The sequence below is a fragment of the Physeter macrocephalus genome, chromosome 14, assembly GCF_002837175.3.
Source record: "Physeter macrocephalus isolate SW-GA chromosome 14, ASM283717v5, whole genome shotgun sequence".
NCBI lineage: Eukaryota > Metazoa > Chordata > Mammalia > Artiodactyla > Physeteridae > Physeter > Physeter macrocephalus.
In genome coordinates, this window is record NC_041227.1 from 21481313 (window position 1) to 21491069 (window position 9757).

The window sequence follows — 9757 nt, forward strand, 5'->3', positions numbered from 1 at the left end:
TTCTTTAAGCCCCTGAAATTTGGGGTCTATTTATCACTGCTGCCCAGTCCATACAGAGTAATACAAACACCTATTATGTGCCAGGTATTATTCTAGGCACTGGGCATAATAAGTAATTTAGTGAAAACTGATATGTGAAAGCCTTTATCTTTTTAAATTTTAATTAATTAATTAATTAATTTTTATTTTTGGCTGCGTTGGGTCTTCGTTGCTGCGCACGGGTTTTCTCTAGTTGTGGCGAGCGGGCGCTGCTCTTCGTTGCGGTGCGTGGGCTTCTCATTGCGGTGGCTTCTCTTGTTGTGGAGCACGGGCTCTAGGCACGCAGGCTTCAGTAGTTGTGGTGTGCGGGCTCAGTAGTTGTGGCGCGCGGGCTCTAGAGCGCAGGCTCGGTAGTTGTGGCGCACGGGCTTAGTTGCTCTGAGGCATGTGGGATCTTCCCGGACCAGGGCTCGAACCCGTCTCCTGCATTGGCAGGCGGATTCTTAACCACTATGCCACCAGGGAAGTCCGAAAGCCTTTAGCTTTGAGCTGGTTCATGGTAGGCTCTGTGGGTTAGAGGAGTTCTTTCTGATCTGTTCTTGTGTCTATAAACAGTCATAGGAAGCAGCCATAGAGGGAAGGCTGAGGTCAGGGGGAGGCATGAGAGGAAGGCACCCCCGCATGCCCAGCCTGGGAGACATAAATTGCGCCCTCTGGAACCAGCCCCCAGTTGCTCTCTGCCCTCTCCTCTACCCCCTCTCAAGGCTGACCCTCTGTGTTAGTTATCTGGTTCTGCATAACAAATTATCCCAAAACTTAATGGCTTAAAATGATAATAAACATTTATGATCTCTCTCTCTTTCTCTCTCATACATACACACACACACATTCTATCTCCAGGAGCCACTCTGAGGGAATCTGGGGATCTTTTTTTAGGGAATCTTACCCTGTCATCAGTGATAGGTTAAACCAGAGTGATGCTAGCTGTTTCCTGTGGGACGTGGGCCAGAACTTGGCCTTAGCCATCTCTCCAGTACACCCAGTGATACTGGGTCAAGGGACCCACTGTCCTCTCACAGGTGGGGAGATGAGGCACAGAGAGGGAGAGTGACAATCCGAAGGTCACCCAGCCAGCAGCTGGTAGAGCCAGGATTTGAACCCAGGCCAGCTCTCCTCAGCATCCAGGCTCTGCACCATCCTGCCTAGAGTGAGAGTGGGTGAGGGCCGGGAGGTAGGCTCGGCTGTGTGGGGCCTTAGTGCCTGTTTAAAATTGAAGCAGCGAGTGTTTATGTCCAGCTGTTTCAATAAACAGGTTTTTTTTTTTCTGCTTTTGTTTTTAATTCAAAGAGCAAAACTGAGTGGAAAGGTGGCGACTGCCTCAGCCCTGAGGACCCTGGGAGGCTTTCTGGAGCCACGGACGGACCTCCCTGGGTGGCCACCAGTGAGCTCTTTCACCCACAGGAGGAAGTGAGCTGACTCTGAGGGTTGGCTCGAGTTCGAGTCTGGCTCTCCTCACCAGCTGTGTGACCTTCAGCAGGTCACAGAAACCTCTTTGAGCCTCAGTTTCCCCTTCTCTTCCCCGTGGGATAACACGTCACTGCCTGCCTTGGAGGCTTGGTGTGACGTTGAGGTGATGTAAGATGTTATGGAAAAACCCAAACAAACTTTTTGGCCAACTCAGTACCTAGGACAGGGCCTGGCATATAGCAGGTGGTCAAGAAAAAGCAGCTGATGTTGTTGTGTTCTCTTATGACTCCCCCACCCCTACACACACACACACTCTAAAGGCTTCTGGCGTTCCTTCCCCACACCCCAGTGCAGACCAGCTCACAGAAGTTTGGCCCGGGCTCCCAATGAGACCAGCTTGGAAGTGAGGGCCAAGAAGTGGACATTCCTACGTGCAGAGTGCCTGCACACACAGGGACGCGTGCTTGTGACCATTTTGCAGATGGGGAAACGGGCCCAGAGAGGACTTGCCTGAGGGCCTCAGTGGTGGAGATGGGGCTGAACCACAGCCTCTTTTTTTTTTTATTTTTATTTATTTATTTTTTGGCCACGGCATGAGGCATCTTAGTTCCCCGACCAGGGATCAAACCCATGCTCCCTGCAGTGGAAGCACGGAGTCCTAAACCACTGGACCGCCAAGGAAGTCCCGAACCACAGCCTCTTGACTCTGAACCTAGTGCTCTTTCTGCTATCCCACTCTGAGAGATCCTTGGGAGAAGCTGAAGAGAATTCTAGAAGCCCTCAGGGTGGCTGGGAGCCAAGACACTTGGGTTCTCCACCCCTCACTGCCCCCAGACCCCCATGTGACCCTGTTGGAGTTGCGTCCCTCTCTGTGCCTTTGTTACAAGGTGGTGGGGAGAGTCTGGACTGCCTGGGACCAAGGCCTCTTCCCCCAGCTCCGTGTCCCCCTCCCCCAGGTTCCACCTCTGTGTCCCCTCCCTCCTCTGCTGTCCTGGTTTGTGCGTGGCCCACATTCAAGGCAGCTGCTTTTGGGTAGGAGGTCAGGCATTGGGAACCCTGCCTGGAAAAGCCCACCCAGGCCCGCCCCTGACCCTGGGCCCCAGGGTGGATTTCCCCCTGCCATGGCAGGGGCCGTGGGCCGGGCGAGTGCTCCTGAGAGGCTCTCCCAGCACTCAGGCCCACCGTGCCCCCCACTCCCTCCCTGTGTGTCCTGTGTTGGGAGCAGATATATTTAGACAGGACGCTCTGTTCTGTACAGATTCCACGTCCACTGCGCCTGTCAGGGCTGGGGAGGCAGGGCCTGCGGGCAGCCACACCTGGTACCTGGAGCTCTGGGGCCGGCTGGCTAGAGGAGGGCAAGCCCATCAGACAGGGGTTGCAGCTGACTGTGGATGCTGCCCCAGCCCCCAGGACCACATCTCTCTACCCTCGGCCTCCAGGTCACAGCCACACTCAATCACTGGCTCCCCTGCCCCCCACTTCCTCTGTCCCTCTCAGCACCAGGAGCACTTTCTCCCTCCTGTAGTCAGTCGGCAAACGTGGATTCATGTCTGCTATGGGCCACTACCTTGCTGGACTCTGGGACACGGAGATGATTATGAGGGCCCACAGGGTGGCCACATCACAGGCTGGGAGAGGGATCACAGGCCACCAGGTCATCAGGATCTGTGTTGTGATAGCAGGCAGCCCTGGGACAAGGGCAGGGGGGACGATCCTCGAAGGTTTCTTGGAGGAGTTTTCCAAGCTGAGACCCACAGGTTAAGTGGAAGCGAGCCAACTACTGGGGCCGAGCAGGCCTTCCTGGCAGAGGGAACAGCACGTGCAAAGGCCAGGAGTTGAGTGAGGACCTGGCTGCACTTGGGAGAGTGGAGAGCAGGAAGGTGGGCGGGGACCTTGCTGAGCCTCAAATGCCAGGTGGAGGGTCTTGCCCTCCCCTTCCCCCCTCCCCCCCCACCCCCGACCCTGGGTGCTGGAGAGCTGAGGGAGGGTTTTCAGCAGGTCGGTGGCCAGGTCTGGTGTGATGAGTGTTCAGGGTAGCTGGCCAGTGGTTCTACCTGCCGGGCTGGCTCCGTTTCCTGCGGCTTCCTGCGGCTTCCTGCGGCAGATGCGCTGTGCCCGGCCAGGTGGGAATCAGAAATAGCTCACACGTGCTCAGCGCTCGGTGAAGCGGCTCCACCCCGCCCCCCACAACGCCCGACCTCCCCCGCCCCCAGCGCATTTCATCTGCACCTGGGTCAAGGACGGCTTGGCTCTGTGCTTGCAAGCTGGGTGACCTTCTCCCTCCGTTTATTAATACACCGCCCACTGGGGCTGCAGGCAGAGCTGGGAGAACTTTGTAGGGGTCAGGGAAGGTGGCAGACGGGGGTCCCTCAGACAGGGGAAGTGCTGAGGGGTTGGAAGATGATATCTGCCCCCAGGAACACTATCCAGCCGGATAAACCCCAAAGTACAAAAATGAGAGTAAAAATTCCCCGGAATCCACCTCCCTGTGGTGACCATCATCGACATTTTGCTGTCAGCCTTCCAGAGGCCCCTCCAAGTCGATCTGACCTGGCAGGTGGATTCATTCATTCACTTATTCATGCCTTCAGCAAATATTTGTTGAGTGCCCAATCCACGCCAGGCCCTACGGTGGGCAGAGGGGACCTGGATCTGAGTGAAACGGACACTTCCTCACTCTCACGAGACTCAAAAAGCAGGTAGAACAGTGATGAGGTCCACAGGGGAGAGTCATGGGAACGATGGATGCGAATGAGAGGTCTCAGCCCAGGCTGGGGGTCCGGAAGGCTGCCTGGAGGAGGTGACACTTGGGCTGAGACCGGAGGGATGAGAAGACATTCCTAGTGGAGAGAACGGCAAATGTGCAAACCCTGCAGTGTGAGGGCAGTGGTGTTTTCAGGGAAGAGAAAGGAAGAGGAGAAGCCTGGAATGTTGGGATGAGGAGGGAGGATGAGTTAAAGCATGAGGGGGGTGACAGGGACCAGACCGTGTGCAGCCTCAGGGGCTGTGGTCAGGTTGTGGTCAGGGTTTACATAAGAGCATGGGCACTGGTGCCATAAGGCCTGAGTTCAAATCCCACCCTGCCGCTTAGTTAGTTGACTTCAAGCAAGTTACCTAATCTCTCTGTGCCTCGGTCTTCTCATCTGTAAAGTGGGGCCAGTAATGGTCCCAACCTCATAAGACGGTTGTGAGGATGAAATGATGTAAAAAAGTGCTTAGGCCAATGCTTGGTGCACACAAAGTACCCTCATAAATTTTAGTTCATATAGTTTTGAAGTCATCTGCAGGTGAAATGCATATGTGTCGACAATTTTGCATAAATAGGGTCATATGAGTCCTGTGTGTCTATAGCTACCTTTCCCCTTGATGCTGGCCATCTTTCTGAGTCAATGACTACAGAGTATTATTATCTTTAAAAGTTTTGTATTGAGGTGTAACATATGTGTGGTAGAGTACCCTAACCTTAATGTATATATAGTATGGCTTGATTCATGTGTATATGTATATATAATGGAAAATAATGGAAGTAACCAAGATGTCCTTCAATGGATGACTGGAAACAAATTGTGGTACATCCACTGAATGGAATATTATTTAGCAATAACAAGAAATGAGCTATCAAGCCACAAAAAGACATGGAGGAGCTTTAAACGCAATTACTCAGTGAAAGAAGCTAGTCCGAAAAGGTTACATACTGTCTGATTCCAACTGTATGACATTCTGGAGAAGGTAAAACTGTAGAGAGAGTAAAAAGATCAGTGGTTGCCAAGGATTCGAGGGGAGGAAGGGAGGGATGAGTCGGTGCAGCACAGAGGATTTTAGGACAGTGAAACTCTTCTGTATGATACTGAGATGGTGGATACATGACATTATACATTTGTCAAAACCCATAGAACTTTACAATACAAAGAGTGAACGCTGGTTTAAACAATGGACTTTAGTTAATAAAAATGTATCAAGATTGGTTCATCCATTGTAACAAAGATACCACATTGATGCAAGGTATTAATCATGGGGAACTACAAGGGGGAAGGAGAAAGGATATATGGGAACTCTGTACTTTCTGCTCAGTTTTTCTGTAAACCTAAAATTGCTCTAAAAAACAAAGCCTATTCATTTAAGAGTGAAAAATTAAATTAAAATGTAAAAAATTTTTAAAGGAAAAAGATGAAAACAAAAATCACTAGTGGTGTCTGCTGTAGCTTTGGAGCTATGTCCTATTGGTTGTTCTGTCTGGGGAGGTTTTTCTTCTCCGTGTGGGCTGACACTCCAGAATACCTCTGTGTTTCACTTCTGTTCCCTCTCCCTGCTTATGCCTGTGGTGGAAGCACATCCCCGTGTTACTTAAAACTCTTCCTAAACATCATGTTCAGTGGCTCCCTAAAGCGAGAGGTGATTTAAATTCTAATGATGGAGTAGGAGCCATTCTATTCCTCCATTCGCGTTTGAAGAAAAGAATGGAGATGGAGAAAGCGATGGAATCATGGGATCTCAGGTTATGGGTGTCACATTTTAGGAGAAATGATTTAGTATCACAGCATCTGACTTGGTACCAATGCATCTCAGAACCTCGGTATAGTTATCTTCAAATGACAGAATGAGGTATGTTTATACTCTGGAAATAAATGATTGTGACTCCTTGAACAGATGAGACTTAGCATTTCAAGACTCAAAAAATGTTAGAACCTCTAAGTTGAAAAAACCAGTCAAAGTATTCTAGTTTAATCCTTTCCCCCCGCTTCCAGTGTAACTTTGATTTATTTCCTTTTTTAAAAAACAGCTTTTATTGAGGTATAACTGACATACAATAAATCACACATAGTTAAAATGTTCAAAGTGATAGGTTTTGACAGATGTATACACCCTGAAACCATCACCATAATCAAGGTAATGAACGTATCCATCCCTCCCAAAAGTCTCCTCATGGCCCCAGGTAAGCCTACCTCTTGCTCCTCTTCCCCCCTCCCACTCTACCCTTGGCCCTCCCCATCCCCAGGCAAGTATTCATTTGTGTTCCCTAGAATTCTATATAAATGGACTCATACATACTCTTTTTGTCTGGCTTCTTTCACTCAGCATAATTATTTGGATATTCATCCATGTTGCAGCATGTATCAGTAGTTTGTTCTTTTTTATTGCATTGAGTAGTATTCCATTGTGTGGATACGCCACAGTTTATTTATTCATTTACTTGTTGATGGAAATTTGGGCTTCTTTCCAGTTTGGGGCTATTACAAATAAAGCTTCTATGAATTTGTATGTACAAATCTTTGTATGAACCTATGCTTTCATTCCACTTGAGTAAATACCTAGGAGAGGAATGACTGGACGATATAGTAGGTGTGTGTTTAATTTTTTAAGAAACCTATGAAGGTGTTTTCCAAAGTGGGTGCACCGTTTAAAATTCACACTAGCAGCGTGTGGAAGTTCCAGTTCCCCCACATCCTCACCAACACTTTGCAGAGTCAATCTTTCCAATTTTAAGTATTCTAATAGTTGTAGTATCTCATTGTGGTGTTAATTTGCAGTTCCTTAATGACCAGTGATGTTGAGCAACTTCTCACGTCCTTATTTTGCCATCTGTATATCTTCTTTGTGAAGTGTCTCTTTGTACAACGTCTTTGCCCATTTTTTTTTTTAATATTTATTTATCATTTATTTTGGCTGTGCCAGGTCTTAGTTGTGGTGTGCATGTGGGATCTAGTTCCCCGACCAGGGATTGAACCTGGGCCCCCTGCATTGGGAGCATAGAGTCTTACCCACTGGACCACCAGGGAAGTCCCTTGCCCATTTTTAAACTGGGTTGTCTGTTTTCTTATTCTTGAGTTTTATGGGTTCTTTTTTGTGTTCTGGATACAAGTCCTATAAAGGATATATGTTTTGCAAATATTTTCCTCCAGTCTATGGATTGTCTTTTCAAAGCACAGGCATTTAAAATTTTTGATGAAGTTCCAATTTAACAGTTTGTTCTTTTATGGATTGTGTTTGTTGTTGTCATATCTAAGAAATCTTTAGCTCATCCAAGATCATAAAGGTTTAGTCTGTGTTTTCTTCTTGAAGTTTTATAGTTTTATGTTTATAACTATGATCCATTTTGAGTTAATTTATATAGTGTGAGATATGGATTAAATTTCACATTTTACTCATAAATGTTCTATCATCCCAGCACCATTTGTTGAAAAAAAATCTTATGGCTCTGGTGATTATCTCTGCTCCTTTGTCAAAAGTCAATTTGAGAATGAACATCTTAACAATATTGAATCTCCTAATCCATGAGCAAGATATCTCAGTTGATTTAGGTGTTTTTTAAAAACTTATCTCAGCAATAATTTAGTTTCCTGTATCCAGGTCTTTCACATCTATTGCCATATTTATTCCTATTTCATATTTTTGATGCTATTGTATATGGTATTTAAAATTTTTAATTTCTGGTTGTTTGTAGCTAGTACAGAAAAAATTGATTTTTGTATATTGATCTTATATCCTGCACCTTGGTAAGCTTACTTATTAGTTATAATAGCTTTTTTGTGTGTGGCATCTATTGGATTTTCTTTATAGGTGAGCACGTTATCTGCAAATAAAGACAGTTTTATTTCTTTCTTTCTAGTCTGGATGCCTTTTGTTTCATTTTCTTGCCTTATTGCCCTGGCTGGAAACTCCAGGGCAGTATTGAATAGGAGTGGTGAGAGTGGACATCCTTGTCTTGTTCCTGATCTTAGAAGGAAGCTTTCAGTCTTTCACCATTAAATATGATATTAGCTGTGGAGTTTTTGTAGATGCCTTTTTCAGGTTGAGGAATTTTCCTTCTATTCCCAGTTTGCTGAGAATTTTAAAAACCAGGAATGGATACTGGATTTTGTGAAATGCTTTTTCTGTGTCTTTTGAGATGATCCCATGGTTTTTCTCTTTTATTCTGTTATGAAGTACATTGATTAATTTTCAAATGTTGAGCCAACTCTACACTCCTAAGATGAGACCCACTTGGCCTTTTAACATATTGTTGAATTAGATTTGCTGAAATTTTGTTTAGGATTTTTTTTTTTTTGGCTGCGTTGCATCTTCATTGCTGCATGCGGGCTTTCTCTAGTTGTGGCGAGTGGGGGCTACTCTTTGTTGCGGTGCACGGGGTTCTCATTGTGGTGGCTTCTCTGGTTGTGGAGCATGGGCTCTAGGTGAGTGGGCTTCAGTAGTTGCAACACGCGGGCTCAGTAGTTGTGGCACACGGGCCTTAGAGCATGCAGGCTTCAATAGTTGTGGCGAGTGGGCTCAGTAGTTGTGGCGTGCGGGCTCTAGGGTGCGTAGGCTTCAGTAGTTGTGGTGCATGGGCTCAGTAGTTGTGGCGCTTGGGCTTGGTTGCCCCACGGCATGTGAGATTTTCTCAGACTAGGGATTGAACCTGTGTCCCCTGCGTTGGCAGGCGGATTCTTAACCACTGCACCACCAGGGAAGTACCAGGATTTTTTAAAAAAAATACATCATATTCGTTGCACAGCATTTTAGTACTGTAAAGCAGAGGGGGTTTTGGTGTTTTTATTAAGGTTTATTTATTTATCTTATTTATTTTTGGCTGCATCAGGTCTCAGTTGCGGCACACGGGATCTCCGTTGAGGCATGTGGGATCTTTCGTTGCGGCGCGTGGGCTTCTCTCTAGTTGTGGCGCACAGGCTCCAGGGTGCGTGGGCTCTGTAGTTGTGGCACGTGGGTTCCAGAGTGTGTGGGCTCTGTAGTTTGCGGCACCCGGGCTCTCTAGGTGAGGCATGCGAGCTCAGTAGTTGTGGCGCCCAGGCTTAGTTGCCCCGCGGCATGTGGGATCTTAGTTCCCTGACGAGGGATGGAACCCGAGCCCCCTTCATTGAAAGGCGGATTCTTTACCACTGGACCACCAGGGAAGTCCCTGTTTAGGATTTTGACATCTATATTCATGAAGGTTATTGGTATGTAGTTTTCATTTATTGTATTGAGTTTGTCTGGTTTTGGTATCAGGGCCCCATAAAGTGCAGTGGAAATTCCCTCTCTTCAGTCTTTTACAAGAGTTTGTATAGAATTAGCATACAAGTGTTTGTTTAGAATCACCAGTGAAGCCATCTTAGCCATGAGTTTTCTTTGTGGGAAAGTTTTATCTAAAAATTCAACTTCTTTAATAAATATAGGGCTATTTAGGTTACCTATAGCTTCTTCCATAGGCTTTGGTAATTTGTATCTTCAAGGAAATTTGTCCATTTCATCTAAGTTGTCAAATTTATTGGCATAAAGTTGTTCATCGTATTACTTTGTTATCCCTTTTAAAAAATAACAGCTTTATTGAGATATA